Source organism: Salmo salar, chromosome ssa24 (assembly GCF_905237065.1).
Source record: "Salmo salar chromosome ssa24, Ssal_v3.1, whole genome shotgun sequence".
NCBI classification, from domain to species: Eukaryota; Metazoa; Chordata; class Actinopteri; order Salmoniformes; family Salmonidae; genus Salmo; species Salmo salar.
This window is the reverse complement of record NC_059465.1, coordinates 48,752,909-48,765,337: the sequence shown is the minus strand read 5'-3', so window position 1 is coordinate 48,765,337 and position 12,429 is coordinate 48,752,909. Positions and strand designations below refer to the sequence as shown.

General features: G+C 44.3%; 1 protein-coding gene across 5 annotated transcripts in view; it reads left to right on the top strand.

Moving 5' to 3' along the window:
- Positions 1–12,429, top strand: part of slc4a4a (solute carrier family 4 member 4a) — a 205,906-nt gene that overhangs the window by 86,132 nt on the left and 107,345 nt on the right. The window lies entirely within an intron of this gene.

Sequence of the window (12,429 nt, the reverse complement as noted above, 5' to 3'; positions counted from 1 at the left end):
ATGTAGCTACCCAGCATTGTTCACAGGGAGTCAATGTAGCCCACAGTGAGTCGATGTAGCTACCCAGCATTGCCCACAGGCAGTCAATTTAGCTACCCAGCGTTGTTCACAGGGAGTCAATTTAGCTACCCAGCATTGTTTACAGGGAGTCAATGTAGCTACCCAGCGCTGTTCACAGAGAGTCAATGTAGCTACCCATCATTGCCCACAGGGAGTCAATGTAGCCCACAGGGAGTCAATGTAGCTACCCAGCATTGTTCACAGGGAGTCAATGTAGCTACCCAGCGTTGTTCACAGGGAGTCAATGTAGCTACCCAGCGTTGCTCGCAGGCGTTGGGTTTTGGTTTAGTCATTATGTATGTGAGGACATTATTATCAGTCCAAACTGTAAATGAATGTCCCTTGAGCCATGGGCTAAACTTTTCACACACAGTACATTTCAAGGCCAAAAACTTGAGTCTGTGGGCAGGAAGAGTGTCTTGGCAATACCAGAACAGTTTGGAATGAAATGTTTATAGTAGATTATAATTCCTAGGAAGGATTTGACCCTTTGGGCATGCACAGATCTTTCTCCATTAGATCCGTCATCTTGGATTTCACATCCACCTTTGTTGGATCCACAGCCACCCCATCATCATTAATAAAACATCTCCAATCCAAAGTTAAATCTAGAATTGGCTTCTTATTTCGCAACAAAGCATCCTTCACTCATGCTGCCAAACATACCCTCGTAAAACTGACCATTTTACCAATCCTCGACTTTGGCGATGTCATTTACAAAATAGCCTCCAACACCCTACTCAACAGCCCCATATACTACCCACCACTGCGACCTGTACGCTCTCGTTGGCTGGCCCTCGCTTCATACTCATCGCCAAACCCACTGGCTCCAGGTCATCTACAAGACCCTGCTAGGTAAAGTCCCGTCTTATCTCAGCTCACTGGTCACCATAGCAGCACCCACCCGTAGCACGCGCTCCAGCAGGTATATCTCACTTGTCACCCCCAAAGCCAATTCCTCCTTTGGCCGCCTCTCCTTCCAGTTCTCTGCTGCCAATGACTGGAACGAACTACAAAAATCTCTGAAACTGGAAACACTTATCTCCCTCACTAGCTTTAAGCACAAGCTGTCAGAGCAGCTGACAGATCACTGCACCTGTACATAGCCCATCTATATGTAGCCCATCTATATGTAGCCCAAACAATTACCTCTTCCCCTACTTTATTTATTTATTTTGCTCCTTTGCACCCCAGTATTTCTACTTTGCACACTCATCTACTATCTAATCTACCATTCCAGTGTTTTAATTGCTATATTGTATTTACTTCGCCACCATGGCCTATTTATTGCCTTTACCTCCCTTATCTCACCTCATTTGCTCACATTGTACATAGACTTATTTTTCTACTGTATTATTGACTGTATGTTTGTTTTACTCCATGTGTAACTCTGTGTTGTTATATGTGTCGAACTGCTTTGCTTTATCTTGGCCAGGTCTCAGTTGTAAATGAGAACTTGTTCTCAACTTGCCTACCTGGTTAAATAAAGGTGAAATAAAAATAAATTAAATTAATGACATGACCCAAAATTCTCACGACTTCCGCGGGAATATGCATTTCTTTGGGCTCAGATTCAGGTTGTGCTGCCTTAGTCTCTGGAACACCAGCTTTAATCTATCCAACACTAGGAGGTCGTCTAAGTAACACAGCAGGCCACTGATGTTTATATCCCAAAAAATGCTGAACATCATCCTCATAAATGAAAATGCACTATTGCATAGGCCCTGCGGCATTCAATTGTATTCATGCAGACCCACTGGGGTAGTGAAGGCTGTATACTTTTTATCCTCCTCACACATAGGTATGTTGTAAAAGCCTGATGTCAAGCCCATCGTACTGATGTAGGTGTTGCCCCCTAGGGCTGCAAGACAGTCAGATTGGTGTGGAAGTGGGTGTGCATCTTTGAGTGTCTTGCATTTAGCCATCTGAAATCTGTACATAGGCGGAGCCCATCGTCTTTCTTCCACACCATTACTAGAGGGGATGCGTATTCGCTGATGGATTTCCTGATTATTTCCTGTTCTTCCATTTCTGTCAATACTTGTTGTAGTTTCTGGTAGTGGGCAGGCGGAACCCTACGATATGGTAGGCGAAATAGTCTGTCATCTGTGAGCCGAATTCGATGCTCAAAGCCTTTGGCTTTGCCACAATCTGGAGAGCTCTTGGAGAACACATCATTGTAGTTAATAAGTAACTAAACTAATGCCGCTCTTGTTGCTTGACCAACTTTACAGGGTTAATGTCAACCTCTCCCAACCCTACATCTAGCAGTCTCTGCTTCAAATCCATGGAGCCTGTTGTGATGGGCTGCGTCCCTAGAGTTCCATGTTCCATCCTGCAGGAGCCTTGGAAAACTGTGAAGTCCTCCACAGCCAGAAAGGGAGACACATCAGCCAGCTTGCAGTTTCTCTTCAGAGTGATATGTTTGTTCTGATAGGTTAGTGACTTTCATGGGCACCCACCTGTTACCCCACATGGGTGTGATGACTCTGCCCACCATGATGTTTTGTGGCATGGTCTTGGATGAAGTGGGTTCAATTCACAATAGTGCTCCCTGGAGACATTGGCACACTGTTGGGAAGCCTCCCCCATCCTAGATGCTCTTGTTTAGCAAGGAGTGTGACAGCCTGGTTGAGTTTGACTGTCCCCTATTTTCTGGGCATTTCTTCACGCTGTCAACATGTCAGGCTAGTCATCATGTTTTTTTATTTTTTTTATTTAACCAGGTAGGCCAGTTGAGAACAAGTTCTCATTTACAACTGCGACCTGGCCAAAATAAAGCAAAGCAGTTCGACAAAAACAACAACACAGAGTTACACATGGAATAAACAAACGTACAGTCAATAACACAATAGAAAAAAAAGTCTATATACAGTGTGGGCAATTAGAGTGAGGAGGTAAGGCAATAAATAGGCCATAATAGCGAAGTAATTACAATTTAGTAAATTAACACTGGAGTGATAGATGTGCAGATGATGATGTGCAAGTAGAAATACTGGTGTGCAAAAGAGCAAAAAAGTAAATAAAAACAATATGGGGATGAGGTAGGTAGATTGGATGGGCTATTTACAGATGGGCTATGTACAGCTGCAGCGATCGGTAAGCTGCTCAGATAGCTGATGCTTAAAGTTAGTGAGGGAGATATAAGTCAACTTCAGTGATTTTTGTAATTCGTTCCGGTCATTGGCAGCAGAGAACTGGAAGGAAAGGCGGCCAAATGAGGTGTTGGCTTTGGGGATGACCAGTGAGATAAACCTGCTGGAGCGCGTGCTACGGGTGGGTGTTGTTATGGTGACCAGTTAGCTGAGATAAGGCGGAGCTTTACCTAGCATAGACTTATAGATGACCTGGAGCCAGTGGGTCTGGCGCCAAATATGTAACGAGGGCCAGCCAACGAGAGCATACAGGTCGCAGTGGTGGGTAGTATATGGTGATTTGGTAACAAAACGGATGGCACTGTGATAGACTGCATCCAGTTTGCTGAGTATAGTTCTGGAGGCTATTTTGTAAATTACATCGCCGAAGTCGAGGATCGGTAGGATAGTCAGTTTCACAAGGGTATGTTTGGCGGTGTGAGTGAGTGAAGGAGGCTTTGTTGCGAAATAGGAAGCCGATTCTAGATTTAATTATGGATTGGAGATGTTTAATATGAGTCTGGAAGGAGAGTTTACAGTCTAACCAGACACCTAGGTATTTGTAGTTGTCCACATATTCTAAGTCAGAACCATCCAGAGTAGTGATGCTAGTCGGGCGGGCGGGTGCGGGCAGTGATCAGTTGAAGAGCATGCATTTAGTTTTACTAACATTTAAGAGCAGTTGGAGGCCACGGAAGGAGAGTTGTATGGCATTGAAGCTCGTTTGGAGGTTAGTTAACACAGTGTCCAAAGAAGGGCCAGAAGTATACAGAATGGTTTCGTCTGCGTAGAGGTGGATCAGGGAATCACCCGCAGCAAGAGTGACATCGTTGATATATACAAAGAAGAGTCGGGCCGAGAATTGAACCCTGTGGTACCCCCATAGAGACTGCCAGAGGTCCGGACAACAGGCCCTCCGATTTGACACACTGAACTCTATCTGATAAGTAGTTGGTGAACCAGGCGTGGCAATCATTTGAGAAACCAAGCGTAGAGTGGTTGTACCAATGTTCAAGAAGTGATGGTTGCGAAGTACATTCTAACATGAGTCTCCAGTACTTGTCAGTACCCTTCATTTGATGCATGAGGTGCTTTATCAAGTTTGTACCTATAATTAATGAATCATGCTGACCTGGGACTATGAGCACAGGAACTAAACAACTAAACCCATACACGTTAAAATCAGCTTCATACATGCATTTTGGTTGTGCCGTTTTCCTCCCTACACCAATGAGAATGACTGGCTATGACAGTGGCTTCTTCTCTAGATTAATATTTTCCGCAAGCATTCTTTGCTCTGCTGCCTTGCTGGAGCCGGTGTCAAGCATCCCTTTCAATTGGAACTGTTTATTTACAATGACTGGGGCATGAAACAGTTAATCAAATGGTGTTAGTATTTGTATATTCTTCTCTTTGACTGAACCCCTTCTGGTGCTGCACTATATGCGTTCACATATCATCGTTCAAAATCTTCATCACACTCAAGTGTTTGCTTCTCTTGACCTGCATATCCCCCCTCCAAATGTGGGCCAGCTAGTTTACATTACATTACATTACATTTAAGTCATTTAGCAGACGCTCTTATCCAGAGCGACTTACAAAATGGTGCATTCACCTTATGATATCCAGTGGAACAACCACTTTACAATAGTGCATCTAAATCTTTTAAGGGGGGGGGTTAGAAGGATTACTTTATCCTATCCTAGGTATTCCTTAAAGAGGTGGGGTTTCAGGTGTCTCCGGAAGGTGGTGATTGACTCCGCTGTCCTGGCGTCGTGAGGGAGCTTGTTCCACCATTGGGGTGCCAGAGCAGCGAACAGTTTTGACTGGGCTGAGCGGGAACTGTGCTTCCTCAGAGGTAGGGGGGCCAGCAGGCCAGTGGTGGATGAACGCAGTGCCCTTGTTTGGGTGTAGGGCCTGATCAGAGCCTGAAGGTATGGAGATGCCGTTCCCTTCACAGCTCCGTAGGCAATCACCATGGTCTTGTAGCGGAAGTTTAAAAGGCTCCGCTTCATGGGTTGCTTGTGTAGGCTCCTCAGTGTATCTAGGCCCAGGCTTCGGACATTTTTTTTTCCCAGTGACCTGACTCAAAGCATGACAAACACAGACCCTCCCTTCTACAGTGTGCAAGCGTAGAGTGGTTGTACCTTTACACACCTTGCAGTATTTCTTGTAAGAGTACCATTGGTTAGGTGGGTGTTGCGGTCTGTTGTCTGAGTGTTCTGCGATAGCACATGATCAAGTAGACTTATCAAAGTTTGCATGTGTCACGGCCTCATGGTGAAATCCCTGAGCTGTTTCCTTCCTCTCTGTCCCGGCTCAGGAGAAGACCCAGATGCAGACAGTTTCGAAGTAACAAAAGTTTATTACAAAAACAGGGGGGCAGGCAAACGACAGGTCAAGGGCAGGCAGAGGTCAGTAGTCCAGAGCAGAGTCCGAAAGGTACAGAACGGCAGGCAGGCTCAGGGTCAGGCAGAGGTCAGTAATCCAGGGTGGTAAAACAAGGTACAGAACGACAGACAGGCTCAGGGTCAGGGCAAGCAGGATAGTCAAAAACCAGGAATGCAAGAAAACAGGAACTAGAGACAGACAGGAGCACGGGAAAACCGCTGGTACGCTTGACGAAACAAAACGAACTGGCAACAGACAAACAGAGGACACAGGTATAAGTACACTGGGGATAATGGGGAAGATGGGCGACACCTGGAGGGGGGTGGAGACAAGCACAAAAACAGGTGTACTGAGTACTTGTCAGACCCATCCCATCTGAAGCATGGGGGCTCTCTCACATCAGACTGCATGACCAACTTCAATCCAGATAAATTAAGGGTGGGTGTGGCAGTAAATGTCTGGCCTGCGCTGGTGCTCTGAGCATGTACCCCTCTATCCTCCTTCCTCTCACCTTCCTTCCTAATCTGAGCTGATCTAGACTGTCCTATCTGATGAGCGAGTTGTGTGATAAGATTTCCCAAGTCAGGATTGGCCACCTCTGAACTATCTGAGAGGGTGTCACTAGGCATAATTACAGGAGCTGAGGGTGTGTCGTTAGGCACCCGAGTAGAGCAAAAGATTGGTGAATCTACAACATCTATAGTTTTGGCTCTGGTCTGAGGCAACTCCCTGAAAAACCTCCCTCTCCCAAGACCCAGTTCAAGCTCATCACTGGAAACACGGTCTCCTCTTCCAACCATATAAGTCATATTCACTATATGATACCAACTGGCAAGGACCAACTGGCAAGTGTCTTCACTGACATTTTCAACCTCTCCCTGATCAAGTCTGTAATACCCACATGTTTTAAGCAGACCACCATAGTCCCTGTGCCCAAGGAAGCGAAGGTAACCTCCCTAAATGATTACCGCCCCATAGCAACCATGAAGTGCTTTGAAAGGCTGGTCATGGTTCACATCAACACCATCATGCCAGAAACCCTAGACCCTCTCCAATTAGCTTACTGCCCCAACAGATCCACAGATGACGCAATCTCAATCACACTCCACACTGCCCTTTCCCACCTGGACAAAAGGAACACCTATGTGAGAATGCTGTTCATTGATTACAGCTCAGCGTTCAACACCATAGTGCCCTCAAGCTCATCAATAAGCTAAGGACCCTGGGACTAAACACCTCCCTCTGCAACTGGATCCTGGACTTCCTGACGGGCCGGCCCCAGGTGTTAAGAGTAGGGGACCCCTACTGGGACCCCTCAGGGGTGCGTGCTTAGTTCCCTCCTGTACTCCCTGTTCACCCACGACTGCATGGCCAAGCACGACTCCAACACCATCATTAAGTTTGCTGACGACACAACAGTGGTAAGCCTGATCACTGACAACGATGAGACAGCCTATAGGGAGGAGGTCAGAGACCTGGTAGTGTGGTGCCAGGACAACAACCTCTCTCTCAATGTGAGCAAGACAAAGGAGCTGATCGTGGACTATAGGAAAAGGAGGGCCGGACAGGCCCCCATTAACATCGACGGGACTGAAGTGGAGCGGGTCGAGAATTTCAAGTTCCTTGGTGTCCACATCACCAACAAACTATCATGGTCCAAACACACCAAGACAGTTGTGAAGAGGGCACGACAACATATTTTCCCCCTCAGGAAACTGAAAAAAATTCCTCTAAGTTCTACAGCTGCACCATCGAGAGCATCCTGACCGTTTGCATCACCGCCAGGTATGGCAACTGCTCTCTATCTGACCGTAAGGCACTACAGAGGGTAGTGCAAATGGCCCAGTACATCACTGGGGCCAAGCTTCCTGACATCCAGGACCTATATGCTAGGCTGTGTCAGAGGAAGGCCTAACAAATTGTCCAAGATTCCAGTCACAAGTCATATACTGTTCTCTCTGCTACGGCACTGCAAGTGGTACCAGAATGCCATGTCTAGGACCAAAAGGCTCCTTAACAGCTTCTACAACCAAACCATAAGACTGCTGAACAACTAATCAAATGGCCACCCGGACAATTTACATTTACCCCCCTCCTTTGTTTTTACACAGCTGCTACTCGCTGTTTATCATCTATGCATAGTCAATTTACAATTACCTCGACTAACCAGTGCCCCCGCACATTGACTCAGTACCGGTACCCCCTGTATATAGCCTCCACATTGACTCTGTACCGGTACCCCCTGTATATAGCCTCCACATTGACTCAGTACCGGTACCCCCTGTATATAGCCTCCACATTGACTCAGTACCGGTACCCCCTGTATATAGCCTCCACATTGACTCAGTACCGGTACCCCCTGTATATAGCCTCCACATTGACTCAGTACCGGTACCCCCTGTATATAGCCTCCACATTGACTCTGTACCGGTACCACCTGTATATAGCCTCCACATTGACTCTGTACCGTAACACCCTGTATATAGCCTCCACATTGACTCAGTACCGGTACCCCCTGTATATAGCCTCCATATTGACTCAGTACCGGTACCCCCTGTATATAGCCTCCACATTGACTCAGTACCGGTACCCCCTGTATATAGCCTCATTATTGTTATGTACATTTCTTGTGTTACTTTTTGATTGATTCTTGTAAGTAAGCATTTCACAGTAAGGTCTACACCTGTTGTATTTGGCACATGTTAAGAAAGAGCTAGAAAATATTTACTAAATAAACTAAAGTAAAAAAAGTAAAATAAAAAAAAGAGCTGAATATATAGATAAGTCACCTTGTCCGTGAGATTTACATCAAAACGCCAGTGTAAGCCTAACCCTAACCCTAACCTAACCCTAACCTAACCCTAACCCTAACCTAACCCTAACCCTAACCTAACCCTAACCCTAACCTAACCTAACCCTAACCCTAACCTAACCCTAACCCTAACCCTAACCCTAACCTAACCCTCAAAACGCCAGTGTAAGCCTAACCCTAACCTAACCCTCAAAACGCCAGGGTAAGCCTATATGAATGGAAGCCTACACAAACTAACCCTAACCCTAACCCTAACCTAACCCTCAAAACGCCAGGGTAAGCCTAACCCTAACCCTAACCTAACCCTCAAAACGCCAGTGTAAGCCTAACCCTAACCCTAACCTAACCATCAAAACGCCAGGGTAAGCCTAACCCTAACCCTAACCTAACCCTCAAAACGCCAGGGTAAGCCTAACCCTAACCCTAACCTAACCCTCAAAACGCCAGTGTAAGCCTATATGAATGGAAGCCTACACAAACTAACCCTAACCCTATTCCTAACCCTAACTCTAATCCTAACCCTAACCCAAAACGCCAGTGTAAGCCTATATGAATGGAAGCCTACACAAACTAACCCTAACCCTAACCCTACACAGCTGTTATTTTAAGTGTTTCTAAAATCCCCCAATGGAAAAAGGAATGGAGGAAAAACGATTGGTTTGGCCGCTAGGTTTTATTGGTATTATGACACGTCCACTGTGGGGCTCTATTGAGGACAGTGCAATGTTCCTCTTCCACTCAGCTCAGCACCAGGTGCAGCTCATCAACAGTAATTAGGGTTAGGGTTAATCAACAGTAATTGCTATCATCCCACTGAACTCACTGTTCTGATCAGAACAATATCTATCCGGTCGACTTCAGAGATCAAACATAGTATTTAACCTCTTGACGGTCGCCTAGGATAGGGGGCGCTACAGCGATTTTAGAAAAAAAATTGTGCCCATTTTAAATGGCCTCCTACTCAAACTCAGAAGCTAGGATATGCATATAATTAATAGTTGTGGATAGAAAACACCCTAAAGTTTCTAAAACTGTTTGAATGGTGTCTGTGAGTATAACAGAACTCATATGGCAGTCAAAACCCCGAGACAGATCGTAACAGGATGTGGAATTCTGAATTGCGGACTCAACTTCATCACTTTGCCTATAAATCACACCGTGAGCTATGGTTCATTGAGCACTTCCTATGGCTTCCACTAGATGTCCCCAGTCTTTACAAAGGGGTTTGAGTCTTCTACTGTGAAAACTGACAGAATGAGAGTCTGTGGAACGTGGTCACATGGGGAGGGCCATCACCATTATGACGCCAGTGCCCCTGGCTACCCTCCCCTTTCAAAACGTTTTGAAAGACGATGCAATCGTCCCCCTTGAATATTATTGGAGCTCTGGTTGAAAAAGGCCCTAAAGATTTATGTTATACAACGTTTGACATGTTTGAACGAACTTAAATATATATTTTTTTTGCATTTTGGTAAGAGAGGAGTCCCGCGGACGACGGTACATTTGGTGCAGCCTTCAGAACGCGCTAACAACAAGAAGCTATTGGGACATAAATGATTAACTTTTTCGAACGAAAATACATTTGTTGTGGACCTGGGATTTTTGGAAGTGCCTTCTGATGAAGATAATCAAAGGTAAGGGATTATTGACAATAGTATACAAGAGTAGATTTGATATGCGATTGTTCCAAGATTGCGCTGACCTGTAACGGTAGCCTATTTTTCTGAGTATCGCATCCCCTTTTATCGCAAAGTGTGATTACCCAGTAAAGTTATTTTTAAATCTGGCATTGTGGGTGCTTTCAAGAGATGTTAATCTATAATTCTTAGAATGACAATATTACATTTTAAAAATGTTTTCGAATAGTAATTTAGTAAATTGTAGCGCTGCTTCACCGGATGCATTTGAGGGAAAATACTTAGTCAACGTCACACGCCGATGTAAAATACTGTTTTTATATATAAATATGAACTTTATCGAACAAAAGAATGCATGTATTGTGTAACATGATGTCCTAGGAGTGTCATCTGATGAAGATTGTCAAAGGTTAGTGCTGCATTTAGCAGTTTTTTGGTTATTTGTGATGCATGTGGTTGGTCGGAAAATGTCCGATTTTAAAATAGCTTTTTGGTGAAAGCACATTTTGCAATATTCTAAGTACATAGCCCAGGCATCACGGGCAAGCTATTTAGACACCCGGCAAGTTTAGCACTCACCATAATCAGATTTACTATTATAAAAGTTGCGTTTTTCCGCCTTCTGAGAGCCTATGGCAGCCGTAGGAAGTGTCACGGGACAGCTAAGATCCTCACTCTTCAATAAACAGAGACAAGAAGAACGACACCTTGTCAGACAGGCCACTTCCTGAATGAAACCTTCTCAGATTTTTGCCTGCCAAATGAGTTCTGTTTTACTCACAGACACCATTCAAACAGTTTTATAAACTTTAGGGTGTTTTCTATCCATATGTAATAAGTATATGCATATTCTAGTTATTGGGTAGGAGTGGTAACCAGATAAAATCGGGTACGTTTTTTATCCGGCGGTGTAAATACTGCCCCCTAGCCCTAACAGGTTTTAAACCTCCAAGCTGTTTCCCAAAACCATTGTTACTGAAATTGCACTTGAAAACACTTGTTATTTACTGACAGCCTCAGGCCACTCATAGAACAGCTAAGTGATTTGTTAGATGTGTTTTTGCCCTTTCGCATCACGTTATACACAAAAGATTGCCACAAATCTTTTTAGACATTTGACATTTTAGTAGAAGCTCGTATCCAGAGTGACTTACAGGAGAAATTGGGGTTAAGTGCCTTGCTCAAGGGTACATCAACAGATTTTTCACCTAGTCGGCTCAGGGACGCAAACCAGCAACCTTTTGGTTTCTGGCCCAATACTCCTAACTGCTACCCTACCAGCCGCCCATAGAATCAAGATGTTTATAGAATCAAGATGTTTATCTGTCTCTCTGTGACCGCCAAATATTACTTCAAATCAAATGTATTCATAAAGCCCTTCTTACATCAGCTGATATCTCAAAGTGCTGTACAGAAACCCAGCCTAAAACCCCAAACAGCAAGCAATGCAGGTGTAGAAGCACGGTGGCTAGGAAAAACTCCCTAGAAAGGCCAAAACCTAGGAAGAAACCTAGAGAGGAACCAGGCTATAAGGGGTGGCCAGTCCTCTTCTGGCTGTGCCGGGTGGAGATTATAACAGAACATGGCCAAGATGTTCAAATGTTCATAGATGACCAGCAGGGTCAAATAATAATAATCACAGTGGTTGTCGAGGGTGCAACAGGTCAGCACCTATATACAAAGTTGCCAATGTCTTTCAATTTTTACAAACAAGCAACGGATTAAAGAATAACTGAACAGTGAGACGACTGCTGAGATAGCGCAAGATAAATAGAGTAGGCTACATAGACCTATACAGTGTATTTCAATCATGGGCTATTGAAATAAATGTAATGTTCAATCAATTTAGTTATTTTTTCTAATTGTCGGCTATAATATGTAATTTTTGCATCGATATACTGTATTTCATGATGTGTAACCGCAATCTGTGATTCGGTGCGTTATTGAGGCATTATTAGAATAATCCGCCTCAAAATGGCTATTAGCAGTGTTAGATAATCATATATTTCTCAGAGCTGATCCATCGTCAACATTGTGGAATAATTCAAATTTGAAAAAGCCTATCCGAGTGCACTGTGTCTTTTTAGATTCTATCAGTATCATGACTCGATGATGGACATGGGGAACGGTGTCTCTGCGTGGTGTTTTGGGAAATGCATGTTACATCTTCAGCCATGGTAGGAACGATGCATCGTTAAAACACTCTTGAAAGGATATGCATATTCTTGATACCATTTGAAAGGAAAAACTTTGAAGTTTGTGGAAATGTGAAATTAATGTTGGAGAATATAAGACATTAGATTTGATAAAAGATAGTACAAAGAAAAACATGTTTTTTTTGTTTGTTTTGTACCATCATCTTTGAAATGCAAGAGAAAGGCCATAATTTATTATT